The sequence below is a fragment of the Dreissena polymorpha genome, chromosome 9, assembly GCF_020536995.1.
Source record: "Dreissena polymorpha isolate Duluth1 chromosome 9, UMN_Dpol_1.0, whole genome shotgun sequence".
Lineage (NCBI taxonomy): Eukaryota > Metazoa > Mollusca > Bivalvia > Myida > Dreissenidae > Dreissena > Dreissena polymorpha.
The window spans coordinates 84,915,520-84,937,252 of NC_068363.1; the positions used below are offsets into that span (position 1 = coordinate 84,915,520).

At 33.8% G+C, this 21,733-nt stretch overlaps 2 long non-coding RNA genes across 2 annotated transcripts; both read left to right on the plus strand.

Moving 5' to 3' along the window:
• The first annotated feature begins 7,961 nt into the window (after window positions 1-7,961).
• LOC127845756 (uncharacterized) lies at window positions 7,962-10,094 on the plus strand. Its single transcript, XR_008033374.1, has 3 exons — window positions 7,962-8,227; window positions 8,749-9,202; window positions 9,843-10,094. It is a non-coding gene; the product is annotated as an uncharacterized LOC127845756 (long non-coding RNA).
• A 3,892-nt stretch (window positions 10,095-13,986) lies between these two features.
• Window positions 13,987-15,558, plus strand: LOC127845757 (uncharacterized). Its single transcript, XR_008033375.1, has 3 exons — window positions 13,987-14,078; window positions 14,817-14,932; window positions 15,190-15,558. It is a non-coding gene; the product is annotated as an uncharacterized LOC127845757 (long non-coding RNA).
• Window positions 15,559-21,733: the final 6,175 nt, after the last annotated feature.

A 21,733-nucleotide genomic window follows, 5' to 3' on the forward strand; every position in this document is an offset into this window, starting at 1 on the left:
GCGGCGATCTTTTGTATTCAAGGGTGCTAACAGCGCAATAGTAGAAGGTTAAGTTTCTTCATATTCACAGTTCTCAATTTATAAAACGTTTAACATGAGTTCACCAATAACTACATGTATACTATAGACAACAACTAACATGCTTTATAATCGCTAAAACCGAATATAAAAAAAACAATTAAGTATAACAAGAAATATCTTTTATAAAGATAGTCGGCGTAAATGCTGACTTTGAAATAAAGTTTGAAATTCCGTTATAATTAAATTGAAAACAAAAGTTTAACTATTATGTTTTTTCACTTGTTAGTCGCATATTCAACGCATGAAATGTGTTTTTTTAATACTTATTTTTATTTTTATTCAATATAAGACATACAATGTATACATGCATATGATCATAAAACAAAGTGATACCATGTAGCAGCAATAATGTTCAAACATGTTATACAAGATATGCTCATATATACTTCTTTGACCTTGTGGTTTCCTTTTGATAAAAAAAGTTAGTATGTATTTTTTCTTTGGTTGTTTGTGATAGGTGTTAAAAAAAAGAAAAACGACATAATAATTATGAATAAGGATGAGTGGCATAAAGTGGGTAGAAAGCATACTGGATTTGTTTATGAAAGTTTAATGTGTTTCCATTTTTGATCAAATATATGAAGTGTATCATTGTTTAGGGCTATTTCGTTTTCAATTTGAATCTTCAGTTTTAAATAATTGCTAAAACAGTTCATTGTAGGTGTTTGTTTTCTGTATTTCATGCTGAATATAAAATATTTCATTAATATTAATAATGTAATTCACAGCGTTATTAACCTCTTGTCTTTTGAAGGTTTTTACCCCTAAACTGATGTCTAAAATATATAATTTAACATTTAATTGTTGTTTCTCTAGAAAGGTTGACAATTGATTCCAAAGAGATTGAATATGTTTACACTTCCAGAAAAGGTATTCTATTGTTTCAATTTGATCACTACACATATCACATAGATTTGTGTTGGATAGGTTGCACTAAAAAAGATATTTATTTGTAGCTATGATTCTCTGGATGTATTTATATTAAAAAATTCTCAGTGTGCTATCGGTAGTTGATTTATATGGCATGACAAATATTTGTTTCCAATTATATTCTTTTTTTGAAGTGTGTAAAATATTGTGTTCGTTTTGTTTTGTTTTGCAATAATATTTTAGACGAATGTTTTTTTAGTACATGGTGTGTTATTTGTTTTGGTAACAGCCTTAATATGTATGGGTATACTTTTGAGCAATGTGTAGTACATCAGGAAATTACTTGTAGGTATTCCGAATATGTAGCATACGTTATAAAAAGAATAGAAGTCGTTTATTCTGTAGTCGTACAATTGATCTACATATTTTATGTTTCGTTCAAACCAATGTTTATAGAAAAACGTTTTATTGTTAGTAGTTATGTCTTTATTGTTCCATAAAATGATTTTACTGTTTATTTTGGTTTCTAAATTTTGAGTAACTTTGCACCATGCCGATAGAACATTCGATAGAAATAAGTTTTGGGTTGAAATTTCATCTTAGATATTATTGTTGATATTACATTCAAAAAGTAAGGAGTCACCATATGTATTTAGAATGTTCTAGTAGAATAATTTCCATTTACTTGTATTGGTATTATCTAAATATTTTTTACCCCAACTGCATTTGATTGCGTTCAGGAATGAATCTATGTCCGTTAGTCTGATACCCTCATATTCTACTGATTGAATTAATTGAGTTTGCTTAATTTTATCAGGTTTATCGTCCCATATGAAATTAAATATTTCTGATTTTATATCTTTAGTTTAAACCTATTTATTTTAGCTCGATTGCATCGAAAGCCTAGGGCTTATATAAACGCTCTCGAGTCCGTTTCCTGGGTCTAGACCCAGTACTTGGTGTCTTTGGGGGGGGGGGGTCTAAAGAACGCATCCACGGTGGGGATCGAACCCGTGACCTCCCGGTCGCTAGGCGGACACCATATCCATTACACCACGGCGACCTTTTATATCTTTAATAATATCATTTGGTGGGTTTGGGAGAACTGTTAGTGTATAAATAGTGCAAACGTTTTCAACACGTTTTTTTCGATTAGTGTAAGTTTACGATGCTGCTATGATTTAAAACAATTTTTAAATGTTTGTAATTTAGGCAATATGTTTTTTTAGGTCTGTTTCATTTTCATTGTTTGTAAAGGTTATTCCTAACGTTGTTGCTTCATCCGATGTCCAGTTGAATTTCATTTCTTTTTTAAGATGAATATTACTTTGTTTAAATTTACCTACTCGTAGCACAGTGCATTTACTTTTGTTTAGTTTAAGACCCGATGCCATTCCAAACAAGAAATATCTTTTACAAAAAATTCGGCGTTGATAGTTAAATGAATGAGATCGAGGATAGCGAATGTCTTTTTCTGTGCAGTTCTTAGCTGCATCACACGCAGTACGGGATGTTACGCGGAGTTTTCGCGGCTTATTTTACATTATTACATATTGCTGGTCATAAACCTATAGATACAAAACAGAAAACCAAAAGAAGAATGGAAGTGAAATTAAAACATATGAGTCAACCGGCCACACGCAAAATATCCGTATTTATAGGCGCGTTCTTCGAACAAACCTGTTTTAGTGGTTTGTCGGGCATTGCTGTTTGATTCGATTATTAACAGTATCGAGAATAATCTCGCTCATTCCTAATACATTAGTCAATATGGTGGAATAATTATTGTTAAATTAATCAAAAATAATATTTATCATTGTATTGTTGAAAACACATTAAGAATCTATTATTGACATACCATAATTATATTGCTAAATATCTTCATTTAGCATATGTCTGGTCTAAAGAAAATTCCAGGTCACCTAGTTCACGGATAGCGTCTTTATTATATAACGATTATTTTACTGGCCGCGAACTCCGGTGATGACCTGTATATAAACTCTGACATTCACTCACTGGCCGCCAATTGACCCGATACCTCGCGGGTTAAAATGCAATGCATTAAAGTGAGGCCTCGCTCCCACTGCTCTTTATACTTTTACATGTTAACATGTTGACAGGAATATGGGAGTAAGTACTAAATATGAGAACATAGCCTTTAAGTATAAACGCTTTTGCCCTGGCAATCCTCTGAAAATTAAAGGCGCACGCACAAACTGTATTGATGTCGAGAATTGAGTGTAAAACGTTCTATGTATTTAGCCTTTTCATAAGAGATACAATTGTTTCATGCAGTAAAACAGTGTTACAAAGACGCGGACATGTTTCCATTTTTCTGGGGGTATACTCAAATCAGCCAATGGAGTAAATGAAGGGTATTCATTCGTACCTAGCCGCGGGAATTTTATTTGAATTTTATTGGACACTTTCAAAGGTCAGGTAAGGTGAAAAGCTGGCTTTATACACCTACGCCGAAAATGGTTAGCGAATCTTTAAGATTATTGAATGAGTTACTACTGTCATTTAAAAAATAGGTTGCATCGTCAGCAAATAGGGGCTGTTTAATTTCTTCGTCAGGTTCTTTTGATATTCCCTTTATATGTTTATTAGATTGGATATAGTGTGATAGATACTCGATGCATATAATAAATAGCGAGGATGAAAGTGGACATCCTTGTCTTACCCCTCGTTCGATCTTAAAACTGTTTGAGAAAAAGCCATTGTTACTAATTATGCTGTTAATATCGGTATAAAATAGTTTAACTATTTTTAGACTTTCACCGAAGTTCATGTTTTCTAAGCAAGAGAACATAAACGAATGGTCTAGTGAATCGAAGGCCTTTTCGAAGTCTGCAAAGAAAATGAGAATTTTTTGGTTGATTGAAATAATTTATGCATTCTTGTATCAGACGTACGTTTTCACCAATGTAACGTCCTTTAATGAAACCAGTTTGAGATCTTGAAATGATTGATGGTAATATTTTTTAAATTCTGTTTGATATACTTTAAGTTGCAATTTTATAATCATTGTTCAGTAAACTAATCGGGCGCAAGTTTGATAAGGATTTTAATTTTTTTTCCAGGTTTTGGAATGAGTGATATTATACTTGTTTTTGAGGCGTAGTTAAGTTTTCGTTGTTAAATAAATAGTTAAGTGAATTAATTAAATGTGTTTTAATATTATTCCAGAATATTTTATAAAATTCGATTGTGATGCCATCAGATCCTGGACTTTTGTTATTCTGCATTTCTTTTAGTGCTAATCCACATTCATATTCATTAAGTAATCCGTCGCACAGTAGGTTTTCCTCAAAGCATGGTGTGTATTTTTAAAAAGGGTATTATTTTCAATATGTTTTCGTTTATAGAGGGTTCGAAAAATAAACATTGTTCTTCTAGTATTTGAGTTCTGTTTGTTATATCTTCGCCATTGACTGCAATTGTTTTTCAAGTGTTTCAATGATTTTCATGACTTCAGTTTCAAGTTTGTGTGTTTCTTTTTGTTTAAATGATGGGTATCTAATTGTTGTGTTACGTATGTTTCCTTTAATTACTTCCCATAAGGTGTTTGGGTTCGCATCTTTATTATTTTGAACTGTATTGAATATTTCTTGTTTTATTTGCGTTTGATATTCTGTATCTAATAAGATGCTGTTATTAATTTTAAAGTATCCCGGGCCTCTTTCAGTTTGTATTTTGTGCAGTTTAAGTTCAACAAGAGAGTGGTCGGTCATAAATCCTGGTTTTATGCTTCATGTGTTAATAATGTTGCAAAGTTATGTAGTAATGTTGTTTATCATCCTTTTACCAATTCTGTATATTGCCCTCATGTAGGTAGTAAAAAACATTTTTTACTAATTTGTGTAGTTATGCTATTATTTTTTCGCCATTATCTTCGTAATAAGAATTTCATGTTTGCCAATTGCCGTCATCTTTTATGCAATACCTACATTTTGTTTATCGCACTCATGTTTGTTTTATCAAATTCATGATTGTAGTGATATCCTCATTTTTAGCTCATCTATGTTTTTTTAATATGAGCTATTGTCATCACCTTGGCGTCGGCGTCGGTGTCGGCGTCGGCATCGGCGTCCGGTTAAGTTTTGCGTTTAGCTACACTTTTCTCATAAAGTATCAATGCTATTGCATTCAAACTTGGTACACTTACTTACTATCATGAGGGGACTGAGCAGGCAAAGTTAGATAATTCTGGCTTGCATTTTGACAGAATTATGTGCCCTTTTTATACTTAGAAAATTGAAAATTTTTGTTGAGTTTTGTATTTAGGTCCACTTTATTCCTTAAGTATCAAAGCTATTGCTTTCATACTTGCAACACTTACTAACTATCATAAGGGGACTGTGCAGGCAAAGTTATGTAACTCTGACTGGCATTTTGACAGAATTATGTGCCCTTTTATACTTAGAAAATTTAAAATTTGGTTAAGTTTTGTGTTTAGGTCCACTTTTTTTCCTAAAGTATCAAAGCTATTGCTTTCATACTTGCAACACTTACTAACTATCGTAAGGGGACTGTGCAAGCAAAGTTATGTAACTCTGACTGGCATTTTGACGGAATTATGGGCACAAATTTTGTGTTTTGTGTTTTGGTCCACTTTACACCTAAAGTATCATAGATATTCATACTTGGAACACTCGCAAACTATCATAAGGGGCAGTAAAGGACAAGTTGAATAACTCTGGTTGTCATTTTTACGGCATTATGGCCCTTTTTTACTTAGTAACTTTGAATATATGGTCACATTTTGTGTTTAGATCCACTTTACTTTTAAAGTATCAAGGCTATTGCTTTTTAAACTTTAAATACTTTCATGCTATCATGCTATCATGAGGGTACTGTACCTGGCAAGTTGAATTTTACTTTGACCTTTGAATGACCTTGACTCTCAATGTCAAATTAATAATGTTATGATGAGTACATTGACACAATCAATTTACAGCTGATCTTTCGTGATAAACTTTCGTTTTTAGAATAAACATGTTCATATGCTTGGTTCTTAATTGCGTTATTTTTTAGGCTAGATAAATATAATATGCTAAAAGTACATGCGTCCGTATTTATATGTACGTTTGTATGTACTAAATGTACTTCACTGCATACATGGAGAAACTGGCACATTTATTTGAGCCGCGCTCTGAAAAATAAGGCTTAATGCATGTGCGTTCAGTGTCATCCCACAAGAGCCTGTTTAGCCCGCAACGTCACAAGGTGTCGTCCCTTACGACACCTTCCGCCTAGACTGGATTTGTGTTTAGAGCGACTTAACCATTTAAACGGCATTAAAGCAGAAAGTGTCGTTCCTGATAAGTCTGAGCGGCTAACACAGGCTAATATGAGATGACACTGTATGCACATGCATTAAGCCCAGTTTTCCCACAAAAAAGCGCAACTGGTGACCGGTCCTCGAATGCAAATGCAGTATCAAGCAGATATAGGGCATTATGCCACAAATATACACAAACAAGAAGCATATCGTAGCATATTAAAATATTAAATTGCCTAAGGATTAAAATTGGTGTATTGTGGCATTGACAACATACAGAATACCCACTTATACAAATTAAATCAGATTATGTACTGGGCTCGCATTAGACTGAAGAATAAACAATAGAATAAGATCAATGACAAAAACACATGCAGTGTTTGAATATATATAGTCTACACATATGTCTCGTATATCATATATATATTGTTCTTACAGAAAAAAATGTGTAATTAGGGGTGTAAAATTCCAATTTATTATGAACTGATTTATGTTATTAGAACAAACTATTTTCAAAACTATTATATTTTTAGACTTAAGTCGAAGAATTGGTTGTTGATTACCGGCCGTGATCCTTCGACCCCATAAAACAAAGGCGATAGTGTTGGTTGTTGATTACCGGCCGTGATCCTTCGACCCCATAAAACAAAGGCGATAGTGTTGGTTGTTGATTACCGGCCGTGATCCTTCGACCCCATAAAACAAAGGCGATAGTGTTGGTTGTTGATTACCGGCCGTGATCCTTCGACCCCATAAAACAAAGGCGATAGTGTTGGTTGTTGATTACCGGCCGTGATCCTTCGACCCCATTAAACAAAGGCGATAGTGTTTCTATACGCCCGATGCTTGAGAAGCAATCGAATTAAAATGAGCCTCGTCCTCGTAAAACGGGGTTAAATGCATCATATATGCGTAACTTGTCATCCCAGATTAGCGTGTGCAGTTGACAGGAACGATCACGGACGACAGTTTCCGCATAATATGAGATTAAACATAAAAATACAATAACAGCGGAAAGTGTCGTCCCAGATTAGCTTGTGCGGACTGCACGGGCTAAACTGGAACGACACTTTACGTACATGCGTTAAGCCCCGTTTTCCCAGAGCGAGGCTAAACTAGTTTCAGACACTTAATTTTGATGATATTTAGATCTAATTGCACGTCGAAATATTAAAAAAAATAAAGGCCACACTTAAGCAATACAGTGAGAATATCAATTCTTTTAACATTAAATTCAACTATCAACACAAAGAATCTCGCCACTGAATTTAAAGACAACCGGGGGTTAACGTGCGTTCGGGTATCCTTGTATTAAGAATGATTAATATAAAATCATTCTTTATGATCAAAATCTGTAAAAGGGATCTATAGAATTTAAAGATTCTATTCAAGTCATATGCATTATATTTTTTAGATTAAAAAACACATCGAATTTCGGGAAAAATAGAATGATGAAACTAATCATTGGATAACATTTGACAAGAAAAATAATATCATGTTTTACTGCTTTAACATACTTTCTGTCAGTATTTGCCATACACAAGTTTAAGCACCTAACTCTATTTCCACACTGATAAAACGCTGTTTTGTTGTAATTACTCAAATAAGCATTAAACACATTGTTCAACTGCAGCGGTAGATGTTTCGCTTATGTTACAATGACGTCATGGCGTCATATACAGTAATGACGTAAAAAGAAAAAAAGAAAACAGTTTAATGACGTTAACGTCATGGAAACGCCGATCAGTCGCAAACGCAGAATTGAACAAGATAGACGCAAAACACACGATATGGAAGATTTGTTTGAGCCGGTCGTCAGAATTGAACAGCTTAGAGATCTGCAAGCAAAATATGCTCAGGAGGCGAGAGAAAAAGTATAAAAAGATATCAAAATAGAGAGAAATCGTGGCATAAGTTTCGATGGTTATGTTGCCGGTTTTGGTTTCGATAATTACTACACTTTGTGCAGATCGGAGCATTATTTGAGAACAGGTATCATTATTTTCATCTTGCATGTTAGCAGTTATAGTTCATTTTCTTTAAATTTATCACAGAATATATACTTACAGTCGTTTTAAATTAAAGTATTTGTAATTATTATTATAATCATTAATAGTTAAAGGGGCTGTCCAACAGATTATGGCTTGTATTAACGCGTGTCATTAACTGCATTTAATGCTTAATATTGATAAATTTAAACACTTGAACTAAAAATCTCCAGTAAAAAATAAGAATACAATTTTAAAAAAAGAAGAAAAAACGTTAACCTCCACAGGGCTCGACACACTGACCCCTAGAGTAATGGAAGCTTGGAGTAAAATGTCTCCCGACTTTACCACTCGACCATCCACGCTCACGTCAAATGCGGAGGTATTTTTTAGCTATAAAATCAATCCTCGTAGTTTCCCAAAATATCGATTCGCGTCGAACGACGCTTTTATTTGTTGGACAGTCCCTTTAACATAAAACTTGCTTTTTCTGAAGACTGTTAAAATGTGTTTATATGTTTACAGGTAATGAATACTAGTATACAGCACGTACAAAATTCGACCAACTGTTGCCTTATACTGGGTTAAAAATCTACCCAGTGTTTGACGACATAACCAGACATAGCATCGGCCACATAACGCCACAATCGCCGTCGCCGGTCATCACTAGTATTAACGAGAAACAAACACTCAGCTTTGAAGCCCTGTTGCTAGGAGACTGTCCGCATGTCACCATAGAAGAACTTCTTAGAGCTCCACTTGAGATTTCATCTGTTCCGGTTTCGGAGCTGGTGACAGAGAGAAACGCTTGAGTATTGGAAAACGGTTCTGCTCTTGCCGGATATCTCGTCGACAACGACAGAGACAGACTCACAGAGAGAATCCCATAACTTCTCTCGAACCAATCGCCTCAGTTTTGGACCAATCGTCTGCAGCGGTCGACCAGAAAGGAACAAACTGCGGGAATATCAATGAAAAGGTAGGTTCTGGTTGAATTGCAGGCACAATTATTGTGATAGCCAATACAAATGCTTGGAGGAATTACATGCTGAAACAATTGTGATTTTGAAATCTATATAAATCGTCATTTACTTTGTAATTTTCCGTTAAATTAATTCACGGCTCTTCGATGACATTATATTTTAAGAAATATACATTTACTGCCATATAAATTAATCGAGTCGAAAGACATTGCCAGTATTTAATTAGAAATAATATAGAATTGTAACAATTATTCTCCCTTTACAAACGACGCTTTATGGAGAGTCATTAGATTCAATCGTTCGTAAGGTCGGTCTGTCTCCATTAAATGTTTGTATATAGAACTAATCTATACTTCTCAAGTGATTGGAATCTTTAAACAGTTCATCACTATGAAGTGGAGATGTTTGAAAAGAAACTTTACCATGCAGTGATCAACTTATACCAGAGTAATGCGCCCATTATCTTACCGATGGACAAGTCCCATATGCCTATCACAACGCGCCTTGGACAATTTTCTTGTTTTAAAAACTGTTTATGCGAACATACATTTTTCATGTATTAGCTTTAAGTTATCATATATCATTTAAACCGCAGATATCAAAGTAGAATTATATATTAGTATATTCATTTTGCAGGTTTCCGATGTGACCGAGTACGCCTTCTTTGACCCGAAACTTGTAACGGGAGACAACTCTGTGAAAGCGGCGAAGGTCAGCAAGAAGCCAAGCGTGGCGGCCAGGATGGGCAACTGGCTTAGACGTTTGTTTTCCTGCACAAAGAAGTCTGAGTGCGTGGACTGATGCCATTATTGTTAAAGAAAGCAATTTTGTATTGTTGAACGCGACGCAAAAGTTTTCAGGTAAAATAAATTATATGTTAGAACACAATACGCAAGTCATTGTTTTTATTGCTTTTTTTATTATCAAACACTACCTTAAACCTTTAGTATGTTTACCACTGTCAGAAAACTTGGATCTGTCCATTATGCTAAAATGATTTACCCGTTCGAACAAACGCGGAGATGTTCGTTCTAGTTTACTTTCGATAAACAGAGAGATAGTTTCTTTCCACCTGAAAACTCCTAATTCTATCTTCTACACAAAGAACCGCCAAAAGGAAATGCAGTTTTCGCCTTTACTGCGTGTATATGAAGAAGAAATCCACCATTTATTTAATTTTAACATCAATATTCATTTGGTATTAAATGTAAGGTATTGTTTTCATTTTGAGTTTATTTTATGTGTAATTGAGACATTAGATGTACACGATGATCATGAAATACGTTAAAACGTCACAACAATTTAAGCCAACAGCTGTGTGAGGTCATTGAGTTTTTTATGGAATACATATGAGCCGCGCTCTGTGAAAAAGGAGATTAATGCATGTTAGTAAAGTGTCGTCCAAGATTAGTCCGAGCAGTTCGCACAGGCTAATCAGGGACGACACTTTCCTTCTTAACTTTATTTTTTGCTAAGATGAAACTTTCCTGAAACGAAAAATATCATAAAAAAAGGAAAGTGTCGTCCCAGAATAATCGATCGCATCGAGACACATTCTGTTCTAAGACAGATGTAAACAGTTGTAAAATCAGTAAAAACACATGTGAAATCAGGAATATGGCGAAATATGGAGTACTTCGATTACCCAGAGGCTAGGAGTAAAAAGTTATCCCATATTAGCCTGTTCATATTAGCCTGTTCAGTCCTGAGGAAAGTGTCGTCCCTGATTACACACACACTGTCACCTTATGAAATTTAACCACACGTAGTTAAACAATTAAAAAAAGGTAAGGTCAGACTTCAGGGGCAGTGTAATCTTGTTTGTTCATTATGAGCATAACGCGATCTCTAGTGAACGCAATTTTAATTTTACACCACGTGAATTAAATATGAAATAAACAGGGCATTAAAGCTGATATAGAAACTTTGAAACGTCAAATCATATAATAGCAAGAGGACCAAAAAACACTAATAAACAGCAAATTTGTTGAATCGATATCCCCCGCCAAATAATGAATAATTCATCAAATTTGTAACTTGACCTCAATGTGTGACCTTGACCTTAGCCCCTGGGATTATGGGTGTAAAGCACCCCCAGATGAATTAGGACAACTATGTCAAGTTTCGTGGCTCTGGCTCATGTGCTAATGGAGATAAAGCTCTAAGCTTATATTAAAAAGCATTTTTTTCAAGATACAAAGGGTCATAACTCTGTTATTAACAGATGGTGTACAATGCCATTTGGCGTGCATCATCCCTTATCCATATATAAATACTCATACCAAGTTTCAATGAAATCCGCTAAAGCGCTTCCAAGATATGGCTCCGGACACTAAAGTGCCGGACGGACGGACGAATAGACGTACGGACGGACGTACGGACAACGCCAAAAAAATATCCATCCGACTATGGCGGGAGATAATAAAACTGGGGTCTGTTTGCAATCTTAATACACCAATTTTGTCATACTAGTAATTACCAACGAAAAGCATAACAGACGCTCGATAATGTTGTCCACTTAGATTTACGATTATTTGAAACGATAATGTATAATATTTGTCCAAGTCATGTGGCAAAACGCGTGTTTGAATCAAATGTAAACTTTCTTTATTTTTTATTATTTGGAATTTGTTTTTCAAATGTGTTGGTTTGCCAATTTAAAAACAGGTCCGGTAAATAAGGGACTCTGTCACTCTATCCGTCCGTCGCTCTTGGCAAAGTTATCGATAAAACAAATCTCTTCGATTATTCTTAATATGCGTAATGTTGAGGTCTTATCTTCATGGATGTGGTCCTGGTCATAAGTACTTAATTTAATTTATTAGTATTTGAAGATTGTGTGCGTTTTTTCTTTGGACTCAGTTGAAACGCAATACAATGCAAACGACATGATAAGGACGACACACGACGACGTACGCCGAACATAGGGCGATCACGTTTACTCACCATAAGCACGACGGGCGACGCAAAACGACGGACGCCGTACATAGAATGAGCACATTAACTCTATTTCTATTCCGGTCATACTTATTGTCAAATCGCCATAAAATGTTCATTCCTGGCACTCCAAATCTTCAAGAAAATTAGTCAGAACATTTATTCTAGAAGTATAAGTACTCACATGTCATTTCATCACCATGGGGGAGGCCATTTTTAAATCAATAAAATAGAAAGAAACATGCTAAAAACTCACTCATCGCCTAATTGACATTCCAAACGGTTGACGATGACAAATGCATTGGATTGTAATCTTTCCGTTGATGTTTGCAAACTGCACGATCAGACCTCATAAACACTCAAAAGAATAACTATGTAAGAAGCATTTCACCAATGTTTACAATCGTTGTCGAATCACACGACATATATTATTGCGCATAAAATAGTACGCTTACAGACTGATAGAAAGATCGATACGTAACTCTGTTCAATTCATCACGGTATACTATTCTATAGATAATATATAATAATACATCGCTTTAACAATCTAAAAGTAGAAATAATTCTTTTAAACAGAGTTTTTAATAACGAAAGTGAAAACAACGGAAGTTGGATGGATAGTCTGTGAGATGCACTTCGGCTCCAGAAAAACAATACAAATAAACTAAAAAAGACGTGTGGGGGACAATTTTCAGCTGGATAATATTTGTAATAAGGTAAGTGATGATATCTCTACGTGGTCATTTCTATTATTTAGTGCGATCTCTTGCTGATTAATGTTAAAAGTTGTTTTACTAGTTGCCACCCAACTGTCAAAATAAGTATTGTGTTTTCTCAGGTATGTGTATACACATACCCGTTTTTCTCACCACTGCACGTGGTTTCGACCGATTTGTTTTGCACGTTTTTCTACGGATCACAGCGATGGCCACGCTTTCAAAATGGGTAGAAGGAATAGAAATATAAAATCAATCGTTTGCCAATTTCTTTTTATTCCTTTACAATTTTAAATGTCGTCTGCAATCTATTTCAATTTGAGATGGTTTAAAATTTGCAATTTGGTTGAGAGGTAAATAACACAATTGTTAAGCCTTTGAAATAGAATTGTGACTCTTATTATCCACCATACCTGGATTTTTAAAAAGTAGTTACGTTTTAGTTATTTTTAGAACTTTGTTTAGGATATTTATCCAAAAAAGGCAGTTGAATAAAAACTCATTTGTTGTTTTATGACAATAATTTTCTGTGAAATGTTGCTAACTTGACCTTGTATATGTATATAGCTTTGTATTTATTCCACTTAAGGTAGTGCATATCCTTCCTAACTTTAGATTGAGATTTTGTAAATTAGTGTAAAAATATATTGGTTTTAAACCAAAATATGAATAAAGCACACAAATATTGACTGTCAAAAATGTGTTTATGTTATTCTATCCGTCTTTAGCTTTAAAATGATATATAGTTTGACCATATTGTACCACATTCAATGAAGAAAAACCAAAGCGAAGTTTTAATGAATTTTATCCCCCCCATGAACCTTAACAATGAAAGGGAAACTAAGTCTGCGAAATAATCTTTCAATTTTGAATTTAAAGCATTTTGGCCCTGTGGCTGGAAATCGCTGACAATAATGCCTAGCTGCCTTGCATTTTCAATGAATCGTTCTAACTGTTCTTCTAAAGCTTCAAATCTATCAGCCATCGTGATTTGTGTAGTTGTATTTAATTAAGAAAACATTAATGGTTTGTACTTAAGAAAGACAAAGAGTATTTATAACGTAGACACCGGTTTGTAAAATTAATGGTTAAAATCCAGTAATTTTTCGACCCATTACAAGAAACGAGAAATTCAGTTGCATATTTCACACGGTGCCTATACCACGTGACTTTTTAAGATCTGTGTGGGGAGTAAAATATCAACAAAAGCGCGACGAAGGTAAGATTTTTAAGAATAACTTTTTTAATATGTCACCATTTTTAATGGGATAAAGTGGAGAGCCCGCTCATTCATGAGAGTTTTCTATAGGTATCATGATTTTATAAAACAAATAAGTATTTTTTCAGTAAAGTGCAACCGCGCGTTTGAACGGTTAGAAAAGGGTAGGATCAGTGTGGGGACATTATTTATTTTTTTACACAAAAACATCACCTCTGGTGAAATTAAGAAATAAATTTTATGGGCGGAGCTTACAATATATCATTTTGCATCCATTTTCAGGTTTCTGTTATTTATTTACGAAACAAAATTCAAGAAAACTATTCTTACAGTTATATGATCTGTGTTGTATACGTTTTTCAACGGATCTGTGTGGTATACTGTTTTTAAGTTTTTCAGTTCTATTTAGTTGTTTAAAAAAATGCTTGTCAACAATGTATTTGAAACGGGATTTTTTAAATGCGCTAGCATGTAAAACACACAATGGCTATACACTACGCTTGCACCGCTTGTTGAACTAATACATAATTATGATTTACAGGCATTCTGTACAATCCCCATTATAATATTAAAATCTTACGCTGGAGCATCTTAAATCGATGACAAGTCCATGCTTACCTTAAATAAGTGTACACTTTATGTTATTGTATCAAATTCCATTTTTATTTTGGCGCCAAACACTACTGTCAGGTGAAGTAATGTATCGTATATTATTTTTGATATTATATTTGCTTTAAGGTATGGCTCAATGCTCCGAATGCGGAAAAATGTCGAAGACCAGAGCTGGATTATTGCGCCACATTAGGGGACACGCTAACTCTGGAAACTATAACTGCTGTGGGAAAGCATTTCAGGTAAGATTAAATACCTTAAAAATAGTTACATTTTTATACAGTTATGCTAACCAGATGAACGGATTTTCTTGAAACAACACAAATATACAATATATCTCATCTCTCAGGTTATCATATATTTTGAAATAACTCAATAATCGTCAAATCGTTTGTAATTTAAAACTAACGAACGCGTGTCCTCAGATACTAACATTTTTTAAATAGCGTGTTTACGCATTAAAATGTCACGTGAATAAAATATGTTGTTTTTTTCTCAGGATGCCTACAATCTTAGAAGGCTTCAACGAACAAAGGACCCCAATGTCACGTGTGTGTACAGTGCGGCAGGAGCTTTGCGGACAAGTACCTACTCATGGCTAGAAAGAAAAGTGCAAAAAGAGGGATTGGTGAAATGTTACCAGTGTGGGTTGGCAGTTAGGAGTGAGAATGACCTCAGAGAGCACGTCAATACCCACATGCATGACTAGTGTTACAGTAGTGAGGAGTGTTTCAAAACGTACAAACGCAGAACAAACCTTTCTCGATACGTGAGGACTTCACATAAATCCGTGAATACCGATTAAAAATCATAATGGTTTACAGTTTGTCTGTGTAACTTCATTATCGTTTTACGTTATTTTATTCGTTGTTTTACTTTTACTTTACTTTTCAAAATGATTCTAAAGTTATCCGAATTTGATTAATTTTAAGGTTTCGTTTAGTTCGTTTGTGTGTTTGAAATCATTCTCAAATAATTGTGCAATACTTTGGATTTACGTTATTCATTAATATATCGCATCTGTGATTTGTATTATCGAATCTGTGATTCTTTTTTAATTATAACTTGATTAAAGTTTTGCGATGTTTTTTCGTTGGTTTCAATTTTAAATACCACTGTTACGAGCTAGTTCGATAATCATAAGCAGCCAGGGTTTCTAATACTAGGGTTTTACACGATTGCTTTACATAATTAACTGCCTGCTTATAATTACTCTAGGCCCTGGTAATTGACAGTAAACAATGTATGCAATGTGGTTGTGTATACAATACAATACTCCTTAATTCGAAATATGTCTTGACATTCTTCAGAGCTGCATCCATCCACAACACAGAATCGTACATATATAAAACACTGTATTATGTGAATTGGGAATAAGACATCAAACTGGGAGTGGACATCATTTTGGTGATTTTCTCAAACAAAACTATTCATTTCATGATCTACATTTATTTTTGTAATATATTATCTATAATTCAAGCTTAATAAGCAATTTTCCATGACTTTTTCATTGACAGTGATTGTATTTTTATCAAATAAAGTGTATTTTTAAACCGTGTCCATGCGCGGCATGGACACAGTTTCATTTTATGAGGATTTTTTGTTAAATTAATAAAAAATCTAGTTTTGAAGTAAAATCAATTTAAATGATGCTATTATATATGCAAGTATCTGTTTTAATTATAATTTGTCAATGTAGATAAATTCAACATATAAAACTGCATATTATGCACTTTTGATAAAACACAATTTATTCCCAAATTGATGTCTTATTCCCAATTCACATAATACAGTGTTATAATCATATAATATAATATTTATTCATTTACTTTTTATATTCTCAATAATTAACGCTAAAGATAAGCATACACTTGTTACACCTAATACAACGACATAATTTATAACATGACATTATCACCAACACATGGCGAATGATTGTCAATATGTATACTATGTAATAAACTAATGCAACAATATGAATTCCATATATGAAATAAAACACACAAACACACATATACATATATGTTTCTACTATGACCAGTATTTTGTTTTTAATAAACATACCGTTTACCTTAAACTTTGAATAACAACAAAATGACAAGCCAATACGTCTGGTGGATTCTGTTTTATCAGTTTGCATTCCAAATTTGATTTTAAAACATACGTATTACTCAGGAAAGAACATGCCTTTGCTTTTTCTCAACCTGTGTAATATTTGACACAATTTCTATTGCAGAATTTGTGTCAGAATTAAAATGTCCATTGTGTTCGTCTATCCGCATTCTTATTGTTGGCAACAGTTTGCTATCGTTTCGTCTCGCCTGCTCCCACCTTACCCCTAGTGTCCCCTTCTGTATAGCATTCCTGTCTTGTGAAACTGTTTCCTCTATTTTTTCTTCCCTTAATCCTTGTCCGCTCACTAGTGCCAAATAGGTGATTACTGAAATGAATGAATTTTTAAATAATAATAATAGATCTACTACTACTACTATTACTACTACTACTAGTAGTAGTAATAGTTGTAGAAGTAGTAGTAGAAGTAGTAGTAGTAGTAGTAGTAGTAGTAGTAGTAGTAGTAGTAGTAGTAGTAGTAGTAGTAGTAGTAGTAGTAGTAGTAGTAGCAGTATTAGTAGTAGTAGTAGCAGAAATAGTAGTAATAGTAGTAGTAGTAGTAGTAGTAATTGTTGTATTGAAATAATTGAAATTAATTGAAAAAAATATATATATTGTCGTTATAATCTCAATTTATCCGTAAATTGTAGAAACACGGATACCACACAGATCCTTCTAAACACGTATACCACACAGATCATATTACTGTTAGAATATTTTTCTTGATTTTGTTTTCATAAATATATGAAAGAAACATGAAAAAATAATGCAAAATGATATAGTGTAAGCTCCGCCCATAAAGTTTATTGCTTTATTTCACGAGAGATGATGTTTCTGTGTCATAATAAAATAATGTCCCCACACTGATCCTACCTTTTTCTAACCGTTCAAACGCGCGGTTGCACTTTACTGAAAAACTATTCAAAAATGATGACATATTAAAAAAGTTATCCTTAAAAATCTTACCTTTGTCGTGCTTTTGTTGACATTTAACTCGCCACACAGATCTTAAAAAGTCACGTGGTAAAGGCACCGTGTTTCAGGGACCTATACAAACATACAAGTAATATTTAATTATAACACATTATAATGCAAAGTCTTGAAAAATTCAAAGAAGACATGACAAACAGTTTTCATCCCCTAACTAATAGTCGCCGGCACAAGCTCTTCTATAGACCGTTCCATAATTTAGTCATTACATAATTATCTCCCCTGAATTCTCTCCGCGTCCGCCATTACACTGCTGCTTAAGGTTACAATATACTAAATCATTTTGGTGTTCAATGCTATACCCTCTAAAAAATGGAACGTCATTTATTTGAAGACACAATTCTCTGTATGTGCACTTGCCATGACTTTATTTTTGAATATTTCTGTGTGTATGTGGTAGGGAAAAATTGTTGTACACTACAAATTCAGTGTTTTGCTTATAGGTTGGAGACTACATGAGATTTTGACAGATGGCGGGAAACCCTCATCAACTGGTGATCAGCCGGTAAAAAGGTGGCCTTTAAACAGTGACCGTTGATTCGCGTCGAGTTCTTTCTTACATACTGCATGACCCATCTTTTTTATTGTTTAAATCCATTCGGCTTGGCATGTTCTTTAAGAAAAGGTATGGGTATGGGGGTGTCTACGCGCAAAAGTTTGACTTTATTTTTCGTTGAAGTTGTTGATTTTACATTGAATTTGTTAAGGAAATCTTTTGGTATATTGTAACCTAAACAATCGGTAACATATATAAGAGAGCACCGATTATTCAACGGGTGAATTTCTTTCTAAATTCTAAGGCCGTCATTACATGGTCTTGGTTGTCTTGGAAAACTAACACATTGACACATTAAAAAAAGCATTTAATTAAATTAAATGCAATATTTTTCATTTGATTATTTGCATCAATCTTTAAATCGTGTATGCCTTTGCATTCCAGTGTTTAATTGCCCCTTTGTTCTGCATAATCCGATAATTTCGTTTTGATCAGATATTGTCCAGACTTAACTAACCACATGGTGTCATAAACCACACTGGGTGGCAGATGACAGTCTGGTCATTAAACACAATTGATGATGCCACCATGTCTCATCTTCCTGGTAGTATTAAGCAGTCATTTGGTAAGATAATTTACCTCCGACATACTTAACAGTTGCGTAAATAAGATATGTTAATTATTTTACAAATTAAAAGTTATGTCCAATATAGAATATCAGAAATTGTACACCGTAAAGATACAAGCCCGTTTAAATTATGAAAAAATAAAGTATTTAAAAAATATAAAAATAAAACATTTAACGTATTAAGCGGGTATCGGTTAATTAAAACTACGTCATTCCGTATGAAGATTTGATGTTATGGCAATGCACGAACGATATCATAAAACAATAAATTACATTTGACACCAAACAGAGGTAAAAAATATTTAAATATATATATATATGTATATAAATATATGTGTGTTAAAATGTTAGATATGTGTCACTCATACTCACTAGTAACTAGTTTTCAATATACATGAGTACACAGTTCAATTTGCATCATATGAAGTTGTGTTTTTTCAGTTGTATGTTAATATTCCTCAATAGCGTCATTCTTTGTACAAAACCCATCAAATTAAAATTACATGTAAATACTGTCATGTCCTTTGCTTTTAATATGGCTTTGTAGTATGTTTATTTTCAAAGCACTCCTTACACTTTCTAACACTCATTTATTTATCACACTAGCGTCCTAATGCCATTGATAATTATATTTTTTATAATTAGATGTATTACTATTGTAATTTATTGAAGCTTTTATGCCAAAAAAATATTACCGCTTATGCATAGAGCTCTTTATTGTGTCAAATTGTCGGCCTTTCAGTCATCTTTAATTTGATGCTTATGCCGCGTTTTTAAAGTTGCAAATAAATTTATTAATAAATTCGTTTGGCGCTTAATAATATATTTTTGAAACATTATTTAGGTGTTTTTTTTATCGGACTAATTTGTGTAGATTAATTGACTTAACATTTGGTGTCGTTATCCATATGTTTTGCGTTACTTCAAAGACCTATAAAATACAATTTTTAGTATTTTTAGCTTTATAGCTGTTAAATGATTCAAAGATGAAAATATAGATATATCACATAGATCGCATTCTCTTCATCTTCCGAATAATCACATAAAAGGTCGTCAAGATCAATATCACTCTCTCGTGATAAAAAGCTCGTTTTTTAACGTGACAAAATTCCATCTAAAAAAATAAATATAAATCCAAACCACAATTTTTTATCTCTGATATCAGTTAGAACAAGAAAAATAATGGAAGGCGTATCAAAAATATCATACTTAATATAATATGTAATGATTTTGGAATGCAGATTTTTACCAAATGAGATCAATTACAAACAATTAGCGGTAATTAATTGCGCGAGAATCTTTTATAAGTATTAATTAAAATAAGTATTAATTAAAATATAATCTGCTTGATGTTGCGGCTATTAAAATCAACACAACAATACATGCGTGAATTGTTTGTGAAACGTTAAAAGTAACAAGTCTAATCAAAGACATAGTATGAGCGACTGAACCGGCAAATTTTCGCCGATGATTACCACTTGATTACAGATAAAAAAAACAAATACACGAAAGCATTTTAAACATTTTATTTGTAACAATCAATCTCAACTTCAAACAATCATTTAAACAACAAAAATGTGATAATCGCCTCACATTAATTCATTAAGTAATTTATTTATCCGACAACGGTGAAGCGGGTATTCTCTACGTCTTTTGCTTTTGAAATGGCAGACTCGCACAAGTTAGCAGCAGTGTAATGGCGGACAGTCACGTGACTGACAATATGGCGGCGGTCAATTTATCGATTATGGAACGGTCTATTTAGAAGGAGTGCTGTATCTGAAGAAGAAGGAGATATATGCTTTGTTTGAATTCTCTGCACAGCAATTCAAACTGGAGCAGAAGTCCCGAAAAATACCCCTATACAGAAAAGAAAGATGGGAAGCATTGAAATCTGATATGATAGACCTACATTCCACCAGTCCAGTATTGCTAACCATATCCCACATAAAAATGCAAGACCAAGAGATTCAATGACATGGATAACCACTCAAATTAAGAAACTAATGAGAAGGAGAGACAAGCACTATAAAAAGATGAAAAAATCGAAAGATCCAACACATTTTGCCAATTATAAGAAACATAAACAACTCATGCAGAAGATGCTAAGACAGTCCTACTGGGCCTACATAGACAACATAGTAACTCCAGAAGAATCAGACACCGGAAACCGCTCTACCAGCAAACGACTTTAGAGATTTATCAAACATAATAAAAAAGACAACTCCTCTAGCACAGGACTTCGTGAATAGGGCCAAGCCTACTCCGAAGCAAAACCAAAAGCCAACATCCTCAACAAGCAGTTCCAATCAGTATTCACCAAAAGTCCCAATATATCTGCTGAAGAATTCAAAATCAACAAATACATGACCAGCATGAAATATCCACATGCTCCTGAAATCACTATATCCACCGTCGGAATAGAAAAAACTTCTCAACTTACTCAACCCCTTCAAAGCTGCAGGTCCAGACAACATCAACCCACGAGTCCTGAAAGAACTATCAAAAGAAATATCACCTATCCTTGCAAGCATATTCCAGCTCTCTATAGACACCACCACCATCCCAGACGACTGGCGAAAAGCAAACGTAACTCCAGTTTACAAAAAAGGAAGCAAAAATGACCCAGCTTACTACAGGCCAATATCTCTAACTTGCATCTACTGCAAAATCCTTGAACACATTGTTACCAGCAACATCATGAAACATGCAGAAACAAACAACTCACTTACCCACTAAAACACAGATTTCGGAAGGGCATATCTTGCGAAACCCAGCGCCTGGAGTTCACCAATGACGTGACCCAAAACATGGAGA